At 48.8% G+C, this 25,000-nt stretch overlaps 1 protein-coding gene across 11 annotated transcripts in view; it reads right to left on the bottom strand.

Moving 5' to 3' along the window:
- The window catches only part of LOC143299214 (uncharacterized), a 149,847-nt gene that overhangs the window by 48,934 nt on the left and 75,913 nt on the right, over positions 1-25,000 (bottom strand). For 9 of the 11 annotated variants that reach the window (XR_013057491.1, XR_013057492.1, XR_013057493.1 and 6 more), the window contains exon 2: positions 22,606-23,084. The exons of 1 other annotated variant lie outside the window; for it this stretch is intronic. The gene's annotated coding sequence lies outside the window, so the exon portion shown is untranslated. Of the gene's footprint in view, positions 1-12,340; positions 12,688-22,605; positions 23,085-25,000 lie in introns of those variants that run through there. One more of the 11 variants, XM_076612408.1, reaches the window with a different exon arrangement.

Here is a 25,000-nt window from a genome sequence, read left to right as displayed (position 1 = left end):
TCAACTTGTATCACTTCCTGTCAGCTTGTATCACTTCCTGTCAGCTTGTATCACTTCCTGTCAACTTGTATCACTCTCTGTCAACTTGTATCACTTTCCTGTCAACTTGTATCACTTTCCTGTCAACTTGTATCACTTTCCTGTCAACTTGTATCACTTTCCTGTCAACTTGTATCACTTATCAAAGTGGATGCTTTCTCTTTATAAGTCTGTCTGTTTCACTGTCAAAGTGGATGTTTTCTGTTCGAAAGTCTGTCTGTTTCACTGTCAAAGTGGATGTTTTCTGTTCGAAAGTCTGTCTGTTTCACTATCAAAGTGGATGTTTTCTGTTCGAAAGTCTGTCTGTTTCACTATCAAAGTGGATGTTTTCTGTTTGGAAGTCTGTCTGTTTCACTATCAAAGTGGATGTTTTCTGCTTGTAAGTCTGTCTGTTTCACTATCAAGTGGATGCTTTCTGCTTGTAAGTCTGTCTGTTTCACTATCAAAGTGGATGTTTTCTGCTTGTAAGTCTGTCTGTTTCACTATCAAGTGGATGCTTTCTGCTTGTAAGTCTGTCTGTTTCACTATCAAAGTGGATGTTTTCTGTTTGTAAGTCTGTTTCACTATCAAAGTGGATTTTTCTACATAGTTTTGCCAAGGACTACCCCTTTTTTGCCATGAGGTTTTCTAAGTGCATGCTGCAAACCGGACCTCGGTTTATCGTCTCACCCGAAGGACTAGAGCCCAGACCACCACAGTCTGGTGGAGAGGGGGGGGGGGACTTAAAGTCCTGGTCCCTATGGGAAGCGAACCCATGGTGCTTGGCCAGCTGGTAGGGGGCTTCCCCACTGGGCACCGCTCCACCTCCTGCACGTCTGCTGGCTGAGTGACGCTGTCAGTGTTTGAACACACTGCTGTGTGTGCTGTCTGTCACCTACTTCGGTGCATGCATGCACCTATATTTTGTATTATAAAAAAAATAATAACAAAAAATTATAAACTGTATTCAAACCCCGCGGGCTCCTTATTTGGGATGTGTGAGCATCACCATCATCATCATTATATCGTTATCATTATTACCCACTGAACAAATAAAGCACTCTGCAAATTGAAGTTGAAAGCTAAATAAACAAATAACAATTAGTGCGTAACAGAGAAAGAGGGGTGGGGGGAGGGGGAGACAGAGACAGACACACAGAAAGTGTTGGAGGGAGGGAGAGACAGACACACAGAGAGTGTTGGAGGGAGGGAGAGACAGACACACAGTGTTGGAGGGAGACAGAGACAGACACACAGAGAGTGTTGGAGGGAGGGAGAGACAGAAACACACACAGTGTTGGAGGGAGGGAGAGAGAGAAACACAAAGTGTTGGAGGGAGGGAGAGACAGAAACACACACAGTGTTGGAGGGAGACAGAGACAGACACACAGAGAGTGTTGGAGGGAGGGAGAGACAGACACACAGAGAGTGTTGGAGGGAGGGCGAGACAGACACACACAAAGTGTTGGAGGGAGGGAGAGACAGAAACACACACAGTGTTGGAGGGAGACAGAGACAGACACACAGAGCCAGAAACAGAGAAAGAGAGACGTACAGACAGACATACAAACAGATATACAGACAGGCAGAGGAGAGAGCGAGACAGAGATAGGGAGAAAATAAATCACGGATATTGCAACGAAACCAAGGCAAAGAAAAGACTCCCATGTCACCTGTTAAAAATCCCGAACAAACCGAATGACAATTCCCCATTACTGCCGGCCCTCCTCTGGCTTCTGTTTATCACACTGAAGCCCGAAAACCGACAACAACGCCAACAGCAACAACAGCAACAACCACGCCATCAGTAACAACAACAACAACGAGGACACCATTCAACAAAGATCCTATCATTATAAAAACAAACAACAGATCGTTATTAAACGCTGAGAGCTCTTTGACAAAAAAATAAATAAATAAATAAAATAAAATAAAGTCACATTTGAAAGGAACGGAAATGTCCAAAGGCGGACTCCATCCCTAACTCAAACAAATCAGTTCGTCACTGATTGAACGATGGAAGCTAACGCCACAAGGCAGGGCCAAAACACAACCCAGTTTGTGATTGGTGGCAGTGCTTTTTGTTCGCTTAATTGAGTTTGTTTGTTGGTCTGCTTGATTGCTACTCTCTCTCCCTCCCTCTCTCTCTCTCTCTCCTCTCTCCCTCCCTCTCTCTCTCTCTCCCCTCCCCCTCTCTCTCTCTCTCCCCTCCCTCTCTCCCCCATCTCTCTCTCCCCTCCCTCTCTCTCTCTCTCTCTCCCTCCCCTCTCTCTCTCCCCTCCCCCTCTCTCTCTCCCCTCTCTCTCTCTCCCCTCTCTCTCTCCCCTATCTCTCCCTCCCCTCTCTCTCTACCCCTCTCTCTCCCCCTCCCCCCCTCTCTCTCTCCCCTCCCTCTCTCTCTCTCCTCTCTCTGTCTCTCTCTCCCTCTCTCCCCTCCCTCTCTCTCTCTGTCTCTCCCCCTCCCCTCTCTCCCTCCCCTCCCACTCCCCCCTCTCTCTCTCCTCTCTCTTCTCTCTCTCTGTCTCTCCCTCTCTCCCCTCCCTCTCCTCCTCTCTCTCTCTCCTCTCTTCTCTCTCTCCCTCCTCTCTCTCCCTCTCTCTCTCTCTCTCTCTCCCCTCCCCCTCTCTCTCTCCCTCCCCTCCCCCCCTCTCTCTCTCTCCCTCTCTCCCCTCCCCCCCTCTCTCTCTCTCCTCCCTCTCCCTCTCTCTCTCCCTCTCTCTGTCTCTCTCCCCTCCCTCTCTCTCCCCTCCCACTCCCCTCCCCCTCTCTCTCTCTCTCTCCCCTCCCCCCTCTCTCTCTCTCCTCCCTATCTCTCTCCCCTCCCTCTCTCTCTCCCCCTCTGTCTCTCTCTCTCCCCTCCCCCTCTCTCTCTCCCTCCCCTCCCACTCCCCCTCTCTCTCTCTCCTCCCCCTCTCTCTCTCTCCTCCCTCTCTCTCTATCTCCCTCTCTCCCCTCCCTCTCTCTCTCCCCCTCTGTCTCTCTCTCCCCTCCCCCTCTCTCTCTCCCTCCCCTCCCACTCCCCCCTCTCTCTCTCCTCCCTCTCTCCTCCCTCTCTCTCTCCCCTCCCTCTCTCTCTCCCCCTCTGTCTCTCTCTCCCCTCCCCCTCTCTCTCTCCCCCCCCCCTCCCACTCCCCCCCTCTCTCTCTCCTCCCTCTCTCTCATGTTAACGTTTTCCCGACTCCACAGACCTTTAATTGCCACACTGTCTCCCTAACCGCTTTGGGGCTCTCGAAGGGTTTCCAAATTGAAAATGTGTTTTTCGTCTGATGCCATTCTTCGTTAGGTGATGTCAGGCTGAAAGCGGGAGAAAATCACACACACACACACACACACACACATACAACATACACATGGCACACGCGCGCGCGCGCGCGCGCACAGAGGGAGAGAGAGGGTGTTTAATTTACCGAGAAATCGATTCAAACATGAATAAAGACAGCCCGCCATTTGCAAAGGAGGAATCAGTTATCACGTGACCAGCCCAACACTTCATTGCGCAATGCCCTCTGTGCGCGGCAAGGCAGCGGTCAGCTGGGAAAGGGGAGGATGTGAACTGAGACCTCTGGCCGCTTTGTGGTCTGTCCACACTGCTCGGCACTGTCCGCTGTGTGTCGTGAAAGGCGTTCAACAATAACACACACCTTCTGATCGTTTCACTTTCGTCAATGCGTCAGCCACCTTCAATTGTGTATATGCACGCAGAAGATAAAATACGCACGTTAAAGATCCTGTGATCCATGTCAGCTTTCGGTGGGTTAAGAAAACAAAAACATGCCCAGCATGCACACACCCCGATTTATAACGGAGTATGGCTGCCTACATGGCGGGGTACAGAACCAAAACGTTCATTCACGTAAGGTGTTACATGTTTGTATGAGTGTGTATGTCTGCGTGACTGAAACCTGATTAATTGACATTGGAAACTGATGGGTGTTTCTAGTAATTCTACTGATGGTGTTTCTACTGATGGGTGTTTCTAGTAATTCTACGGATGGGTGTTTCTACTGATGGGTGTTTCTAGTAATTCTACTGATGGTGTTTCTACTGATGAGTGTTTCTACTGATCCAGTTTGATTTTCATTTTCTCCAGGAACGCGCTAGCAACACAATATAATCATCACCAGCGATGGAACCGCCACTGATTCAGACCAGTCATCAAGCTGGCTTTGGAGGTTCCACAATCTGGGAATCAGCAGTTTGCCGACAACACGGAATGACGCGTTCACACTGCTGGTGACCTAATTCCGTGCTGCACGTGAAACACGCTCTCGTCTCTGTGGAGAGCTGATCAATTTTGTTCACTTTGCTTTCGAGAGAGAGTGGAGGTGGGAGGGGGGTGGAAGGGGGTTGGGGGGAGGGGGTAGCGAGGAGAGATTCAGAGAGAGGTGAAGAGGGGAGTGGGGTGTAGGGAGAGGGGGGGGGTGATTACAGATCAGAATGACAATGAGTTTCTATATATATATATATATATATATATATATATATATATATATATATACACGATGTTAATTGATTATTATCTTCTTCTTCTTCACCGTTCGTGGGCTGCAACTCCCATGTTCACTCGTATAAATTTCCACCAGTGGGATTTTACGTGTATGACCGTTTTTACCACACCATGTAGACAACCATACTCAGTTTTCGGGGAAAATTGATTATGATTAACAGAAGATGAATGTCGGTATGCTTTTTTTCTTTTCTTTTTTAAATCAAACATCCAGCCTTTGTCAATGACATGGTCTGAATCATTTTAATATCGTAAAGAAACATGGCAAGGACGCGCCCCCCCCCTCTCTTTCTCACTCCTTCTCTCGCTCTCTCTCCCTCTCCCCCCCCCCCCTCTCTCTCTCTCTCTCACTCTCCCTGTCTCTCTCTCTCCCACTCACTCTCCCTCTCTCTCCCCCAATCACTCTCCCTCTCTCCCACTCCCCCCTCTCTCTCTCTCTCTCCCACTCCCTCACTCTCTCCCACTCCCTCACTCTCCCTCTCTCCCACTCACTCTCCCTCTCTCCCTCACTCTCTCTCTCCCACTCCCTCACTCTCCCTCTCTCCCACTCACTCTCCCTCTCTCCCTCACTCTCTCTCTCCCACTCCCTCACTCTCACTCTCTCCCACTCCCTCACTCTCCCTCTCTCCCACTCACTCTCCCTCTCTCCCTCACTCTCCCTCACTCTCCCACTACCTCTCTCTTCGATCGTCGTCTTATTTTCTTTCTTCTTCTTTTTATCTTTTAACTATTCTTTCTGCGGTGAAAAGAAGCGTGTAGCTTTCTCTTTAACCTCAAAAATACATCTGTGTGTGTGTGTGTGTGTGTGTGTGTTCAAAGGGAATAGTTTCCCTGATCAAAATGTGTCACATTCCGTCGTGTGCCTGTGTTCCAAAGGTCAGCCAGGAAAGGCCGGGCCGCTGACACAGGTAAAAGGTGAAACATCCGTGCTGAACACACCGATCAATACTGTCTGACTGCGTGCGTGCGTGTGTGTGTGTGTGTGTGTGTGTGTGTGTGTGTGTGTGTGTGTGTGTGTGTGTGTGTGTGTGTGTGTGTGTGTGTGTGTGTGTGTGTGAGTGTGTGTGTGTGTGTGTGTGTGTGTGTGTGTGTGTGTGTGTATGCCTCTGTGTGTGTGTTTGTATTTTGTATGTATATATTTGTATGTATATATATATACACACATATGTGTGTATGTATGTGCCTGTTTTCATACATGCATGCATAATTACATGCATACATACATACATACCGTATACCTACATACATACATACATACATACATACCTATACATACCTACCTACCTACCTACCTACCTACATGTATACATACAGTATACATACATAATCATATATTTGTGCACGCGCATGTAAACGCATGCATGCGTGCGTGAGCATACAGTATCCTCGCATCTGTATGTATGTATGTATGTATATACATGTGTGTATGCACAATGTATGAATGCGTGGTGTAGCGAGTGAGTGGAGAGTTCAACGAGCTGTTGAGTGCAGCAGCGGCTCCACACAGTGTAATGTTCCGGCAAACAGTGTTCAACGAACCGCCCTGCCATTCACAGCACGAAGGTGGCCCAACAATAAAATGATACTATTGACACTACTGGTGTGTGATACTAATTCACCTGGCTACAATAAACCACAGATTGACACGACAGGTGTGTGATATGATGACTCATTCAACGCCAGGTCACACGAACCGGTTTCCCCGGTGCTGTCTGCAGGGGACTGATCTGTCTGCAGGGGACTGATCTGTCTGCAGGGGACTGATCTGTCTGCAGGGGACTGATCTGTCTGCAGGGGACTGATCTGTCTGCAGGGGACTGATCTGTCTGCAGGGGATTGGATTGATCTGTCTGCAGGGGACTGATCTGTCTGCAGGGGATTGATGTATGTCTGCAGGGGATTGATCTGTCTGCAGGGGATTGATCTGTCTGCAGGGGATTGATCTGTCTGCAGGGGACTGATCTGTCTGCAGGGGATTGATCTGTCTGCAGGGGACTGATCTGTCTGCAGGGGACTGATCTGTCTGCGATGTCTGTGCGATCTGTCTGGCAGTGTGTCAGTCTGCGGGGGTGTACACGTGTACATATATCTGTGTCTGACCTGTCTGTGTGTGTGTGTGTGTGTGTGTGTGTGTGAATAGGCCTGCATGCCTACATCTCTCTCTCTCTCTCTCTCTCTCTCCCCGAGGCTCCTGATGTCCCCCCCCCCCACTCTCTCTCTTTAAACGAGATAAAAACTAAATACATGATAGTTACCTCTAGACAAAAACGACAAAATATTGACTTCAGTGTGCCGTCCAGTTTTATATAGGTGATAGGAAGATAGATGAAGTAAATAGTCATAATGTCCTGGGAGTTACCATAGATAACAACCTTTCCTGGACAAATTATATTGAATGTGTATGCAAGCGAGTCTCCCAAAAAGTGTTCCAGCTATCTAGAGTTAAACATTTTCTTGATCTTAAATTGTTTTACCACGCACATATTCAGTCTTCGACAAATTATGCATCCACTTTATTTGACCTTTGCAGCGCCAGTACATTGAAGCCACCAGTCAGAATCATAAGCGAGCTCTTAAAGTTGGACTCCTAAAATCTTCTACACTGACACCCGAAGACTACATTACACTCCTTCCCTTAACATGCAAACTACAATACAATAAAGCAATTATGATGCATCGAATAAAAATGGATTTGCTCCTTCTTCGCTAACTGCACGGTTCCACTTGAATCAGTCCAGGTATGCAAACAATATCATTAAAAAAAACAAAAACAAAAAAACAAGAATCGATCTGTTTAAAACTAGTCTGCCATACTCAGGGGGACACTTGGAACTCCTTACTAGAATACATTAAAAATAAAAGCAGTATCAGCTCATTTAAATCAGCCTACAAAACTTTCCTTTTTAAGAATCTAAATTCATAGGTAACACATCACAATATCTGATTTGTTCTCTTCAAGTCAATAACGATGACTGTTTTATTGGGGTGTGTTTTTTTCTGATAATGTTTGTCTTACTGATGTCCTAGTTTGTCTGTGTGTGAGTAGTATATGATGCCTGACTTTTTTTCTATCTCTCTTTGTAACATTTCCCCCAAAGTGCGTGAGTGTGTATGTCATTTTGTTTGTTGTCCATCGATTATTCCCCCACCCCTCCCATCTCCCCACCTTCCTCCTTTTTTCCTTTTTTTTCTCGATCTAGTACTTTGAATTTTTTTTTTTCTTATGCTTGATATTTGAGGGTTTTTTTCTTTGTTTCTTTGGGGTTTTCAATGTCCAGAGCTGGGCGGAAAAAAGCATGTGTACTTGCTTATCTCATTACCCTGGTGAAATAAAATTTCGTTTCGTTCCGTTCCGTTCCTCTCTCTCTCCGTTTCTCTGTCCTTTTCATTGTGTCGTCATACATGTCTGCCTGTCTCTCCTCTCTCTTTCCCCCCTCCTCCCCCACATCTTTCTCTGGCATGCTCCGCCTCCATCCCTCTTCCTTCCACCCCCTCCTCTTCTCTCTCTCCACACTGTCAACACCTAATCGATATCCCCCTCCCCCTCCCCCTCCCTCCCTCCCACACCATGCGTCTTCTGCCCGCGTGTCGTCATGTGTACAGGTGACGTGTTGGACGTGTCTCCGTGTCGTGGTGTGTACAGGTGAGGTGTTGGACGTGTCGTCATGTGTACAGGTGACGTGTTGGACGTGTCGTCATGTGTACAGGTGACGTGTTAGACGTGTCTCCGTGTCGTCATGTGTACAGGTGACGTGTCTCCGTGTCGTCATGTGTACAGGTGGCGTGCTGGACGTGTCTCCGTGTCGTCATGTGTATAGGTGACGTGTTGGACGTGTCTCCGTGTCGTCATGTGTACAGGTGACGTGTTGGACGTGTCTCCGTGTCGTGATGTGTATAGGTGACGTGTTGGACGTGTCTCCGTGTCGTCATGTGTACAGGTGACGTGTTGGACGTGTCTCCGTGTCGTCATGTGTACAGGTGACGTGTTGGACGTGTCTCCATGTCGTCATGTGTATAGGTGACGTGTTGGACGTGTCTCCGTGTCGTCATGTGTACAGGTGACGTGTTGGACGTGTCTCCGTGTCGTCATGTGTACAGGTGACGTGTTGGACGTGTCGTCATGTGTGTAGGTGACGTGTTGGACGCGTCTCCATGTCGTGATGTGTACAGGTGACGTGTTGGACGTGTCTCCGTGTTGTCATGTGTACAGGTGACGTGTTGGACGTGTCGTCATGTGTACAGGTGACGTGTTGGACGTGTCTCCCCCCTCTCTTTCCCTCTCTTCCATCATTACCTTCGGTATATCTTTTTTCTTTTTTAAACTCCAGATTTCAATGTATTTGCGTGTAATTGTTTTCAGGTTGTATTGTTGTGGTTGTTTTTCATTCTGATGTTTTGTTCTGACCGCCCCCCAAGGCCTCAGTGCCTGGGTCATGTTTTGTTCTGACAGCCTGGGTCATGTTTTGTTCTCACAGCCTGGGTCATGTTTTGTTCTCACAGCCTGGGTCATGTTTTGTTCTGACCGCCCCCCAGGCCTCATCAGCGCCTGGGTCATCAGCGTGGGTCTGGCACCTGATCCGTCTTGTTCATGACGTGTTGAAAGTGAAACTGAAAACTGTTGCTCCCAACAAGCCGGGCCTGACTGCAGAGTTTCCCAAGCAACACAGGGAGCATGTCAGAGGAACGGCAGCGTGCTGGAAGAAGGAAGGAGGGAGAGAGTTCAGCTGGGTGAGAACAAAGGGAGAAGCAAGCAGCACAAAGCCCTTACCAACGTCTGCTTTCCTCAAATCAGGTCACTCGTACCGCCCGCGCTCCCCCCTCTCTCTCCCACCCCCTCCTGCCCCCACCCCTCTCCCCCCCCCCCTCTCTCTCCCTCCCATCCCCTTCAGCCCCTACCCCTCTCCCCCCCCCCCTCTCTCTCTCTCTCTCCCATCCCCTTCAGCCCCTACCCCCTCTCCCCCCTCTCTCTCTCTCTATCCCCTCCAGCCCCCACCCCCTCTCCCCCCTCTCTCCCATCCCCTCCAGCCCCCACCCCTCTCCCCCCTCTCCCCCCCCCTCTCTCCCACCCGTTTCAGCCCCTACCCCCTCTCCCCCCCCTCTCTCTCTCTCCCATCCCCTCCAGCCCCCACCCCCCTCTCCCCCCTCTCTCTCTCTCCCATCCCCTCCAGCCCCCACCCCCTCTCCCCCCTCTCTCTCTCTCCCACCCCCTCCAGCCCCCACCCCCTCTCCCCCCTCTCTCTCTCTCTCTCTCTCCCCCATCCCCTCCAGCCCCCACCCCCTCTCCCCCCCTCTCTCTCTCTCCCATCCCCTCCAGCCCCCACCCCCTCTCCCCCCCCCCTCTCTCTCTCCCCCATCCCCTTCAGCCCCCACCCCCTCACCCCCCTCTCTCTCTCTCTCATCCCCTCCAGCCCCCACCCCCTCTTTAATGGTGGGATCAGGAGGGAAGGGGGGGTGGGGGAAGAAGGGAGGGTGGGGGCCTGCTGGATTAAATAATAAAAATAATGGGGGGTGGGAGGGGTTGTAGTGTTCTCCAGGAAATAGAGGACAGAACTGGTGTTGGTTAAACAGGATAACCTGACGCTGGTTAAACGGGATACTTGACGCTGGTTAAACAGGATAACTTGACGCTGATTAAACGGGATACTTGACGCTGGTTAAACGGGATACTTGACGCTGGTTAAACGGGATACTTGACGCTAGTTAAACGGGATACTTGACGCTGGTTAAACGGGATACTTGACGGGATACTTGACGCTGGTTAAACGGGATACTTGACGCTGGTTAAACGGGATACTTGACGGGATACTTGACGCTGGTTAAACGGGATAATTTGACGCTGGTTAAACGGGATAACTTGGTTAAACGGGATAACTTGACGCTGGTTAAACGGGATAACTTGGTTAAACGGGATAACTTGACGCTGGTTAAACGGTATAACTTGACGCTGGTTAAACGGGATAACTTGGTTAAACGGGATAACTTGACGCTGGTTAAACGGGATAATTTGACGCTGGTTATACGGGATAACTTGGTTAAACGGTATAACTTGACGCTGGTTAAACGGGATAACTTGGTTAAACGGGATAACTTGGTTAAACGGGATAACTTGACGCTGGTTAAACGGGATAACTTGGTTAAACGGGATAACTTGACGCTGGTTAAACGGGATAACTTGACGCTGTACAAAATCCCCTCTCGTTCCTCTTTTTCTTTTAACAGTAGATATGGTGTAGCGTATGTGGATCTGCCCGCACGCTTTGACACCTCCTAGAACTGAAATTGAAAACTCTCTCTCTCTCTCTCTCTCTCTCTCTGTCTCTCTCTCTGTCTCTGTCTCTCTCCCTCTCCATAATGTGTAATGTAAATCGTTCATTTTAATGATCCTGTTTGTTGAACGTGTATGGTTGACTGAGAACCTCCCTCCCCCTCCATCCCCCACTCTGCTCTGTGGTGCGGTGTGTGTTGTGTGTGTTTGTTTCTTTCATTTTGTTCTTTTTTTTCCTATGCATTTTACAAACACCATGCCAGTGCCTGTATGCCGTGTGTGTGTGTGTGTGTGTGTGTGTGTGTGTGTGTGTGGTGTTGTTGTTGTTGTTGTTGGTGGTGGTGGTGGTGGTGGTGGTGTTTGTTTTGGTTTCTTTTTGAATATTTTATTTCTCTGTTATGTATCTGTACTAACACCACTTTCATTTCAGTTAGTATTGTGTCTTCTTCTTTCCGTTACACGACCAACATCGACTTGTCGATGACTCTGTCGTGGTTCATGCATGCTGGGTATTTTCGTGTCTCCATAACCCACCGAACACTGACATGGGTTACAGGATCTTTGATGTGCGTATTTGATCTTCTGCATGCGTATACACACGAAGGGAGTTCAGGCACTGGCAGGTCTGCACACATGTTGAGCTGGGAGATCGGAAAAATCTCCACCCTTTACCCGCCAGGCGCCGTTACCGAGATTCGAACCCAAGGACCCTCACATTCAAAGTCCAACGCTTCAAGCACTCGGCTATTCAGGGCGGGGACTGGATAAAAAACAAAACAAAACACCCCAAAAACAGCACACCAGTGCTTAACTATTATCCTCGAAATAAAGAATTTGTCTTGTCTTGTCTTGTCTTGTCTTGTCTTGTCTCGTCTCCCTAAACCAGCAGGACTGGCTGACCACGGTCAAAACGTGACAGCCGCACAGAGTTGCCGACAGTCAGGCGCCTGTGGGAAAATCCAGCACAGCCTTCTAGCCTTGTTGTCTGATGTGTTGTATTGTCTCAACACCGCTGACAGGGATTGACCGGTCCGTGTAGTGGCGAGTTCTTCAGGTGTGGGAGCTGATTTTATCCCCAACCCCGCTTTCACACACACACACACACACACACACTGTCTCTGTCTCTCCACCTATCCACATCACCCTCTGTGTCTGTCTCTTTCCTTGTCCTTACTACTTTTCTTCTTCTTCTTATGCGGGAATGGTTTGAAGAAGAGAAAGAGCATGAGAGAGAGAGAGAGAGAGAGAGAGAGATAACGTGAAAATTAGAGAACACACACACACACACACACACACACACACACACACACACACACACACACGTGCGCACAGACAAGTCCCCCACCCCCACCCCACCCCTCACCACCCCTCTCCATTCCTAACCCCACCACCCACACGCCACGCGCACACTTCACCCCATATCTCCAACAGCAGGGCACCTGCAGGCATGGCACAGATTCGTCAGCAGCAACAACTACTCCATGGCTCAAACAACAACAAAAACAGCCCCAACAACAGCACGCACACACACACACACACACAGCCCAGACCTTTCCTCCAAACAGCTTCCCATGTCGTCAGCGCCAAGTATAGCCCGCCTCCTTTGTTCTGTCCGGAAAGAAACTCCAGCCCAACACACTCCACCTTCCCCCTGCAGCACACTACCAGCCACACAACACAGCACTGTCCCGGCTCTCCACAAGCAGCACGGCGAAATCTCTACCACCGTCACACACACGTCCAACTATGGCGGCAGTGGTGGTTTAAAAAATACCCCCCTAAAAAAACAGAAACAAACTGCACTTATTCACAAATGTCAATGAAAACAATCTTAAAAAATAATGAATTGAAAAGAAAGTCAGCTTCGCCCCCACAACAGCTGGGGTCTACAAGTGCTCCAACTGGGACAACAACGTTACAACTTCCCGCGGCAAGGCAAAGAGCTGTTTTACAGGTCATAACCTTTGACCCCTCACCCCGAGCAGCTGACACACTGAGTCGTGTAGCTCACTGACGTACAGGTAATAACTCACCGTCACTCACCGACTGACGAAGCCGCCAGCTGGTAAAAACACACTGCGAGAGGGGGCGGGGGGGGTGGGCGGGAAGTGAATGACTCGGAGTTTCTATCCACTTTTCTCTGGAGGGGAGGAGGGGAGAGAGTGTGTGCGTGCGGGCGGGCGTGTGTGTGTGTGTGTGTGTGTGTGTGTGTGTGCGTGTGCGTGCGTGCGTGCGTGCGTGTGTGTGTGTGTGTGTGTGTGTGCGTGTGTGTGTGTGTGTTTCCAGCACTGGCAAGCAGCGGAGGTGCAGGGGTTCCTGTAGTGTTTTCTGCGCCAGACAGACAGTGTTGGACGTTTTCTTTCACTGCTTTCTGTTGAAGCTGTACTGGTGGTGGTGTGTGTGTGTGTGTGTGTGTTCACTCTGTGTGTGTGTGTGTGTGTGTGTGTGTGTGTGTGTGTGTGTGTGTGTGTGTGTGTTCACTGTGTGTGTGTTCACTCTGTGTGTGTGTGTGTGTGTGTGTGTGTGTGTGTGTTCACTCTGTGTGTGTGTGTGTGTGTGTGTGTGTGTGTGTGTGTATCTCTGTGTGTGTCTGTGTGTGTGTGTGTCTGTGTCTGTGTGTGTGCACATACATGCAAGTGTTTACTTGCATCAATGTGAGACAGACAGACAGACAGAGAGACAGACACAGACAGACAGACAGAGAGACAGACAGACACAGACAGAGAGATACAGACAGACAGACTGACAGACAGAAACAGACAGAGGCAGAGAGACAGACAGACAGACACAGACAGACAGACACAGACAGACAGACAGAAACAGACTGACAGAGACAGACAGACAGAGACTGACAGACAGACACAGACAGACAGACAGAGACAAACTGACAGACTGACAGACAGACAGAGAGACAAACAGACAGAGACAGATAGAGACGGACAGATATAGACAGACAGAGACAGACTGACTGACAGAGACAGACGGACACAGACAGACAGAAACAGACAGACAGACACAGACAGACAGACACAGACAGAGAACACGCGTACAGACACAGACAGACAGACAGACTGAGAACACGCCTTCAAGCCCCAAGGAGAACCAGTGGAAGCCTGAGCGTTTCGTCAATGGACGTTCAGCGTTCGTGCATGCTTGCACTTTTACTTGGCACGTGTATGTATCTCACAACTCTCTCTCTCTCTCTCTCTCTCTCTCACCACGTGTGTTTGACATTACCAGTATCGTGTGTCGTTTTATCACATGTCTGTGGGGGTTTCCCCCTTTGCCTCGGGTGCTGGAGGTTGTAACGAGAGAGAAAAGAAAAGAAAGAAAGGAAGGAAAGGAAGGAAGGAAGGAAGAAAGAAAGAATGAGAAAAATCATTTCTGCAACAAGCGATGGTGCTTCTTTCAACTCACACACACACACACACACACACACACACACACACACACACACACACACACACACACACACACACACACACCATACCACACTACACGATACAACGCAACACGACACTACACGATGCAACGCAACACGATACTACACGATACAACGCAACACGACACTACACGATACAACGCAACACGACACTACACGATACAACGCAACACAACACTACACGATACAACGCAACACGACACTACACGATACAACGCAACACGACACTACACGATACAACGCAACACGACACTACACGATACAACACAACACAACACTACACGATACAACACGACACTACACGATACAACACAACACAACACTACACGATACAACACGACACTACACGATACAACACAACACAACACTACACGATACAACACGACACTACACGATACAACACAACACAACACGACACTACACGATACAACACAATACAACACTACACGACACTATACAATACAACACTACACGATACAACACAACACGACACCACACGATACGATACAACACAACACAACACAACACGACACCACACGATACAACACAACACAACACAACACGACACCACACTATACAACACAACACGACACCACACGATACAACACAACACAACACAACACAACACGACACCACACGATACAACACAACACAACACAACACAACACGACACCACACGATACAACACAACACGACACCACACGATACGATACAACACAACACAACACAACACAACACAACACAACACGACACCACACTATACAACACAATACGATCTAACACAACACGACACAACACAACACAACGCAACACGACATTACACGATACAACACAACACAACACGACACCACACTATACAACACAACACGATACAACACAACACGACACTACACGATACAAAACTACACGTTACAAAACTACACGATACAACACTACACGATACGACACTACACAATATGACACGATACGACACTACACGATACTACACGATACAACACGATATGACACTACACGACACTACACGATATGACACGATACGACACTACACGATACGACACTACACGATACAACACTACACGATACAACACGATACGATCCACAGCAATGCGATACGTTACTCTGCGAGGCAATCAAATACAACACAATACGGTGCTTTACGATACCATACCATACTATACTATACCATGCCGCACTATACAATACCATGGTAAAACACACGATTCGATGCGGCCAGCTACACAGGGGTAGGACCATACCATACCATCCTACACAACACAACACAACACAACACAACACAACACAACACAACACAACACGACACAACACAACACAACACAACACAACACAACACGGCACAACACAACACAACACGACACAACACAACACAACACAACACAACACGGCACAACACGGCACAACACAACACAACACAACACGGCACAACACGGCACAACACGACACAACACAACACGGCACAACACGGCACAACACGGCACAACACAACACTACACAACACAACACAACACAACACAACACAACACAACACAACACGGCACAACACGGCACAACACAACACAACACAACACGGCACAACACGGCACAACACAACACTACACAACACAACACAACACAACACAACACAACACAACACAACACGGCACAACACGACACAACACGACACAACACAACACAACACAACACAACACAACACGACACAACACAACACGGCACAACACGGCACAACACAACACAACACAACACAACACAACACGACACAACACGGCACAACACAACACAACACAACACAACACAACACGGCACAACACGACACAACACGGCACAACACAACACAACACAACACAACACAACACAACACGGCACAACACAACACAACACAACACAACACAACACAACACGACACAACACGACACAACACAACACAACACAACACAACACGGCACAACACGGCACAACACAACACAACACAACACAACACGGCACAACACGGCACAACACAACACAACACAACACAACACAACACAACACGACACAACACGACACAACACAACACGACACAACACGACACAACACAACACGGCACAACACAACACAACACAACACAACACAACACGACACAACACAACACAACACAACACGACACAACACAACACGACACAACACAACACGACACAACACGACACAACACGACACAACACAACACAACACAACACAACACAACACAACACAACACAACACTACATAGGAACAGGACCCAGTCAGGGCCACAGCAAACTGCTGATTCACGTTCCCATGGCAACATGCCGGCCAGAGCACAGGGCAGCACACAACAATGACGTCAGTCTGACAGCGCCACCTAGCTTCGTCACGTGACCCTTCATCACACAGCGCCGAGCCAGTCAGCGTTGATGCCTGTCGTTCTCTCTCCATTGACTTCTTCCTCCACCACTCGTTTATTAGTCATTTTCTTCACTTTATTTATATCTCAGCTTAGTTGTATGTTCACGCCTTAACTTCTAGTTATGATGACATCCGTCACATATTCCGTATGTACATGTGTCAGGACAGGACTTTATATAAGATTTTCTTGTTGTCCTGTTCATCGATATCTGTGTTGTATTGTGACATGTTCCAAATAAAATACTGTTTAAACCAATCAGACAGCAGAGACTGTGGATGCTGTGTGTGTGAGAGAGACAGAGACATGACAGAGAGAGACAGAGAGACAGAGACAGACAGAGACATGACAGAGAGAGACAGAGAGACAGAGACAGACAGAGACATGACACAGAGAGAGAGAAAGACAATCAGAGACAGATAGAGAGAAAGACAAATAAGGGGACGAGAGAAGAGAGGGGGTGGGGGTGGTACGTGTCTGTCTGTGTGTGTCTATGTCTGTCTGTGTGTGTCTATGTCTGTCTGTGTGTCTGTGTGTGTCTATGTGTGTCTGTGTGTGTCTATGTGTGTCTGTGTGTGTCTGTGTGTGTCTATGTGTGTCTGTGTGTGTCTATGTGTGTCTATGTGTGTCTGTGTGTGTCTGTGTGTGTCTATGTGTGTCTGTGTGTGTCTGTGTGTGTCTATGTGTGTCTGTGTGTGTCTATGTGTGTCTGTGTGTGTCTATGTGTGTCTATGTGTGTCTGTGTGTGTCTGTGTGTCTGTGTGTGTCTGTGTGTGTCTGTGTGTGTCTATGTGTGTCTGTGTGTGTCTATGTGTGTCTGTGTGTGTCTATGTGTGTCTATGTTTCATGAGCAGAGCTGTGGATGCTGTGTGTGTAGAGGACAGTGATGCGGTAGGACAGAGGACTGAGATGAATGACAGGGAGTCAGTGAATGACAGGTGTCAGAGAGACATGAGAAGGAGACATGCAGTAGTAGACAGTGTGTCTGAGAGGTCGAGGATCAGGTGTACTGGGATGTCTAGAGTGATCTATGTGAGTATGTGTGAGTCTATGTGTGTCGAGTGTGTACAGAGTGTCTATGGATGCAGAGTGAGTACATGAGGACAGGTGACTATGTCTATGAGAGACAGAGACTGACTGAGAGAGTCAGGAGTACTATGGTGCTATGGTGTCTAGAGGTCTGTGAGTCTAGAGATGATCGGTCTGAACATGACAGATGAGGACTAGTGAATGACTAGAGAGTGACAGGACTGACAGAGGAGTACAGGTGACGTAGAGGACATGTGATGACAGTGAAGGTCTATGCAGAGTGTGCAGGATGCGAGGAGAGAGTGTCTAAGTGTGACGGTAGGTACAGAGTGTCAAGAGAGACAGGACTGCGGAGTGCAGAGTGACTATGGTGCAGGTGCAGAGAGAGAGAGCATCTATAGAGATGGTCAATCAGTGAAGATCATAGTAGAGACAATATGGGACTATGAATGAGTGGTGTGTGTTTGGTAGTGTCTGTCTGTGTGTGTCTGTGTGTGTCTATGTGTGTCTATGTCTGTCTGTGTGTGTCTATGTCTGTCTGTGTGTGTCTATGTGTGTCTATGTGTGTCTATGTCTGTCTGTGTGTGTCTATGTGTGTCTGTGTGTCTGTGTGTCTGTGTGCGCTATTTTTTTCCTGGTCGGGGTGAAGGCATGAGGGGCACAATTGTAGATAGATACACGGACAGACAGACAGACAGACAGATAGACAGCCAGAAGGAGAGACAGACAGCCAGCCAGATAGCCAGATAGATAGACAGACAGACAGATATATTGATATCTATAGACAGACAGACAGATAGATATACTGATATCTATAGACAGATATATTGATATCTATAGACAGACAGACTGATAGATATATTGATATCTATAGACAGACAGACCGATAGATATACTGATATCTATACTGCAACAACATTTCAAAACCGAACGAGTAACAGGCTGAAATGACTGCGACTATAATGTTTAATGTTAAAAACCTAACTGACATCTGACGTGAAGGCCTGTGTGTTGAAACAAACGCCACCGGGTTTCACAGAATCTGAACCCGAGACACGGCAAGTTGATCGTGCCGACTCACTTTCAGATTAAAAACCTGACAATGCCTTTCGTCACCGGCCCTGCCAGCAGCCAGATCAAAGCTATCAGTATCCTGTGGTCTCGAAAAAGGTTAATGCACCACGCTTTACATTGGAGACAATGGTTAATGCACCAAGCTTTACATTGGAGACAATGGTTAATGCACCAAGATTTATATTGGAGACAAAGGTTAATGCACCAAGCTTTACATTGGAGACAATGGTTAATGCACCAAGCTTTACATTGGAGACAATGCTTAATGAACCAAGTTTTACATTGGAGACAATGGTTAATGAATCAAGCTTTACATTGGTGACAATGGTTAATGAACCAAGTTTTACATTGGAGACAATGGTTAATGCACCAAGTTTTATATTGGAGACAATGGTTAATGAACCTAGTTTTACATTGGAGACAATGGTTAATGAACCAAGCTTTACATTGGTGACAAAGGTTAATGCACCAAACTTTACATTGGAGACAATGGTTAATGCACCAAACTTTACATTGGAGACAATGGTTAATGCACCAAATTTTATATTGCTGACAAAGGATAATGCACCAAGCTTTACATTGGTGACAATGGTTAATGCACCAAATTTTATATTGGTGACAAAGGATAATGCACCAAGCTTTACATTGGAGACAATGGTTAATGGACCAAGCTTTACATTGGTGACAATGGTTAATGCACCAAATTTTATATTGCTGACAAAGGATAATGCACCAAGCTTTACATTGGAGACAATGGTTAATGCACCAAATTTTATATTGCTGACAAAGGATAATGCACCAAGCTTTACATTGGAGACAATGGTTAATGCACCAAATTTTATATTGGTGACAATGGTTAATGCACCAAGCTTTACATTGGAGACAATGGTTAATGCACCAAATTTTATATTGGTGACAAAGGATAATGCACCAAGCTTTACATTGGTGACAAAGGTTAATGCACCAAACTTTACATTGGTGACAAAGGTTAATGCACAAAACCTTACATTGGTGACGTCATGAAGGTGAACCACACAAGACAGGGAGAAATGAGGACAGGGATGGCAACAAGACAGCGACAAAAGAAGAAAGAATTGGAGGAGGAGGAGGAGGAGGAGGAGGAGGAGAAAAGGAGGAGGGGGGGTAGAGGGCGGGGTGGGAGGGGGGAGGGGGGCACTGAAGTCCTGCAGGCACCATGACTACACTGCAGAACTGATCATGACCAGGTTCCATCCTGGACGGACCTGAAACAACAACGTGTTCCTATCACATGCAGACAGCACAGCAAGGCTGCTGTCAGGACAACAGCAGGGGGGTAGGGTGGGGGGACGTGGGGGCGGGGGGGGGGGGGTGATGAGGAGGGGGGTGTCTTTCGCGGAGAGACACGACCAGTGACGGAGCCTGTTGTTGTTTCCTGACAACTGACATCACACAGGAAGGAAGGGCGGAAAACACAGAAGAGAACACGTACATACTTTGTTTATATCAACACATGTCACTGGGTGGATGGGTCTGCTGATGGAGACGTGTACTTGTCTGCGTGGCAGATGATCACAGGATCCAACACACAACACCCCTGTCTCTTTCCCTCATTCCCCATACCTGGCACTCATTGACCATGACACCCCCCACCCCCACTCCAACCCCCACCCCGCTAAGTGGCACCCATGCAAGTGACAAGGAAAATCCAAACATGACCAGGGCACTGAAAACACAAAGAGCACATCACTCTGATGTCTGTCCACACCTCGCCCACGTGACTCCCTGTCATGGCTTCACACAGTTTCCTCATCGTTGTTTGGTCAGTCTGGCCAGAAACCCACCAATGGGTTTTAACGGCACCACCTTTTCTCGGCGTCACAGTGTATTGAACAGACTGTAAAGGTGGAAAGTTGAAGGCTGTGTGTGTGTGTGTGTGTTAGGAGGGGGGAGAGCAATAAAAGTCTATACTGAAACTGAAACACACTGTGCACAGTACAGAGGACAACAAGGACACGCTGTACACAGTACAGAGGACAACAAGGACACGCTGTACACAGTACAGAGGACAACAAGGACACACTGTGCACAGTACAGAGGACAACAAGGACACGCTGTACACAGCTGTCAGTGTCGGTCGATGACCTGTCACATTCCTCAAGCCAACAGCACCTGCTGTCACACGTTATGGTGATGATGTCTGTCATGGTGTTGCGTCATCCACAACACGTGTTGCGTCACCACACAGCTGTTGCGTCATCCACAACACTTGTAACGTCACGACACCCTACCACCTGTCCACTGTAGACCATTGGTCAGTCATACCTGTACACCCTGTCCACTGTAGACCATTGGTCAGTCATACTTGTACACCCTGTCCACTGTAGGCCATCGGTCAGTCATACCTGTACACCCTGTCCACTGTTGATCATTGGTCAGTCATACTTGTACACCCTGTCGACCGTAGGCCATTGGTCAGTCATACTTGTACACCCTGTCCACTGTAGGCCATCGGTCAGTCATACCTGTACACCCTGTCCACTGTTGATCATTGGTCAGTCATACCACTAAACCCTGTCCACTGTAGACCATTGGTCAGTCATACCTGTACACCCTACCCACTGTAGACCATCGGTCAGTCATACCTGTACACCCTGTCCACTGTAGACCATTGGTCAGTCATACCTGTACACCCTGTCCACTGTAGACCATTGGTCAGTCATACCACTAAACCCTGTCCACTGTAGACCATTGGTCAGTCATACCACTACACCCTGTCCACTGTAGACCATCGGTCAGTCATACTTGTACACCCTACCCACTGTAGACCATCGGTCAGTCATACCTGTACACCCTGTCCACTGTAGACCATCGGTCAGTCATACCTGTACACCCTACCCACTGTAGACCATCGGTCAGTCATACCTCTACACCCTGTCCACTGCAGACCATCGGTCAGTCATACCTGTACACCCTGTCCACTGTAGACCATTGGTCAGTCATACCTGTACACCCTGTCCACTGTTGATCATTGGTCAGTCATACCACTAAACCCTGTCCACTGTAGACCATTGGTCAGTCATACCACTAAACCCTGTCCACTGTAGACCATTGGTCAGTCATACCACTACACCCTGTCCACTGTAGACCATCGGTCAGTCATACTTGTACACCCTACCCACTGTAGACCATCGGTCAGTCATACCTGTACACCCTGTCGACTGTAGACCATCGGTCAGTCATACCTGTACACCCTGTCCACTGGAGACAATTGGTCAGTCATACCACTACACCCTGTCCACTGTAGACCATTGGTCAGTCATACCACTACACCCTGTCCACTGTAGACCATCGGTCAGTCATACTTGTACACCCTACCCACTGTAGACCATCGGTCAGTCATACCTGTACACCCTGTCCACTGTAGACCATTGGTCAGTCATACCTGTACACCCTGTCCACTGTAGACCATTGGTCAGTCATACCTGTACACCCTACCCACTGTAGACCATCGGTCAGTCATACCTGTACACCCTGTCCACTGTAGACCATCGGTCAGTCATACCTGTACACCCTGTCCACTGTAGACCATTGGTCAGTCATACCTGTACACCCTGTCCACTGTAGACCATTGGTCAGTCATACCTGTACACCCTGTCCACTGTAGGCCATCGGTCAGTCATACCTGTACACCCTAACCACTGTAGACCATCGGTCAGTCATACCTGTACACCCTGTCCACTGTAGACCATTGGTCAGTCATACCTGTACACCCTGTCCACTGTAGGCCATCGGTCAGTCATACCTGTACACCCTGTCCACTGTAGACCATTGGTCAGTCATACCACTACACCATATCCATTGTACGTACTGACCTGGTTTTTCCGGTGATGAGCTCTGCAGAAATGGGTCACAGAAAGTTGACAAGAAGAGGTCTGTGAAATATCCACTTCACCTTTCACCGGTGTTCTGCTTTAAACATCCGTTGTCTCTGCCCAGCTTCCAGTTCCACGAGCGTTCTCAGTTTTAAACATCACGGTCTTTGAGCTGAGCCATTGACCAGCGTTCTGCTTCAAATACCAGTTGTTCAGCTTTTATCAACGTACTGTTTTCACTGTCCACGGCCTGTGAGCAGAGTGGCGGCGGGCGTTGTGCGTTCACTGTGTGTTCACTGTGTGTTCACTGTCCCAGCAGTGTGTTCAGTCGGCAGCACGTCCCAGCAGTGTGTTCAGTCGGCAACACGTGGTGGTGAACAGGGATCAACTGCCGGACGAGGCATGGAGGAAGAGGATGGACACACGGCACAAACTGAAGGATGGCGGTCCCGAGCTGTCACCAGATGGAGCTGTATCCCCTGGGACAAGGAGAAAAAGAGTGGCTCAGAGTCACGGGGTAGGAGTGGGGGGGGGAGTGGGGGGGGAGTGGGGGGGAGGGGAGTGGGGGGGGGGAGTGGGGGGAGGGGAGTGGGGGTGGAGGGGGGGAGGGGAGTGGGGGTGAGGGGTTGGGGGGGGGAGTGGGGGTGAGGGGGGGGGGGTGAACAACAACAGTGAGTGACATCGCTGAATGGCAAACAGGGTGAGGGGTGGGAAGGGGGGTAGCTTGGTGCCTGCGGGGGAGGTGGGGGTATGGGCGGGGGGGTGTAGGGAGGAGGGGTGGGCAATAGAGGAGAGGTGAATGTTGGGACAGTGTGCGTGAGTGTGTGCGCGAGCGCGCGAGTATGTGTGTGTGTGTGTGTGTGTGTGTGTGTGTGTGTGTGTATGTGTGTGTGTGAGGAGGGTGGGGTGACGGATGAAATCAGTCAGCAGTGTGAACGTCTTTCGCTCCGGGCAAAAAACTGACCTGCATTCTGTGGAGGGAGGTGGAGGGTGTGTCACTATTGTTGTGCCCGCTCCCACCCTGTCTGAATCAACACCGTTAATTGGCCAGTAGGGAGAGGGTGTGAGTTCTGATTGGCCAGCAGGCATACAGTGAGTTCTGATTGGCCAGCGGGCACAGGGTGGGTGTGGGTTTTCTTTTCCCTCAACTCCGTGACGTCATGGGGCACTACACACAACTGTTCACCAGATTCCTCCAGGTCTGTCGGCTGTGTGTCAAAGTCTGGGTGGGGTGGGGGTGGGGGTGTGGGTGTGGAGCAATACCAACAACAATACAACTACTCCCCCCCCCCACCACCCAGCACCTTTCCTTTTGAATCTAAAGTAATTAACCGGGTGGAGCTTTCCACCCGACCTTTGAGTGTCAGTGACAGGTGGTGACAGGTTTCTCTCTGTGCCTGGTCTCCTTCAAGACACAGGTGGGTGTGGGGTAGCTGTGGACCTGTCTGTCTGAATAGAACTTGGATGGGCTGCCTGTAGACCCTGCCTGTCTGAACAGAACTTGGATGGGCTGCCTTTAAACCCTGCCTGTCTGAATAGAACTTGGATGGGCTGCCTTTAAACCCTGCCTGTCTGAACAGAACTTGGATGGGCTGCCTTTAAACCCTGCCTGTCTGAATAGAACTTGGATGGGCTGCCTGTAGACCCTGCCTGTCTGAACAGAACTTGGATGGGCTGCCTTTAAACCCTGCCTGTCTGAATAGAACTTGGATGGGCTGCCTTTAAACCCTGCCTGTCTGAATAGAACTTGGATGGGCTGCCTTTAAACCCTGCCTGTCTGAACAGAACTTGGATGGGCTGCCTGTAGACCCTGCCTGTCTGAATAGAACTTGGATGGGCTGCCTTTAAACCCTGCCTGTCTGAACAGAACTTGGAAGAGATATATGTCTTTGAATCCTGCCTGAATTAACATAACCTGCTGTTGAAGGGAGGAGTCCATATATACAGCTGCAGGCCTGTGTTCCAAAGAGGAGAGTATCACTGAAGCACCACCAGTGCCTGTGGTCACGGCTTTTGTACAGCTGCCTGCTGCTTGAATGAATGATCCATCTGCACAGACCAGGGCTTTGCTGTCTGACTGAAGGATCCATTTAGAGACCAGGGCTTTGCTGTCTGACTGAAGGATCCATTGGCACAGACCAGGGCTTTGCTGTCTGACTGAAGGATCCATTTAGAGACCAGGGCTTTGCTGTCTGACTGAAGGATCCATTGGCACAGACCAGGGCTTTGTGCCTGACTGAAGGATCCATTTAGAGACCAGGGCTTTGCTGTCTGACTGAAGGATCCATTTAGAGACCAGGGCTTTGCTGTCTGACTGAAGGATCCATTTAGAGACAAGGGCTTTGCTGTCTGACTGAAGGATCCATCTGCACAGACCAGGGCTTTGTGCCTGACT

Source organism: Babylonia areolata, chromosome 24 (genome assembly GCF_041734735.1).
Source record: "Babylonia areolata isolate BAREFJ2019XMU chromosome 24, ASM4173473v1, whole genome shotgun sequence".
Classification (NCBI taxonomy): domain Eukaryota; kingdom Metazoa; phylum Mollusca; class Gastropoda; order Neogastropoda; family Buccinidae; genus Babylonia; species Babylonia areolata.
Note: the sequence above shows the minus strand (reverse complement) of the source record. Positions and strands in the feature narration are given on the sequence as shown.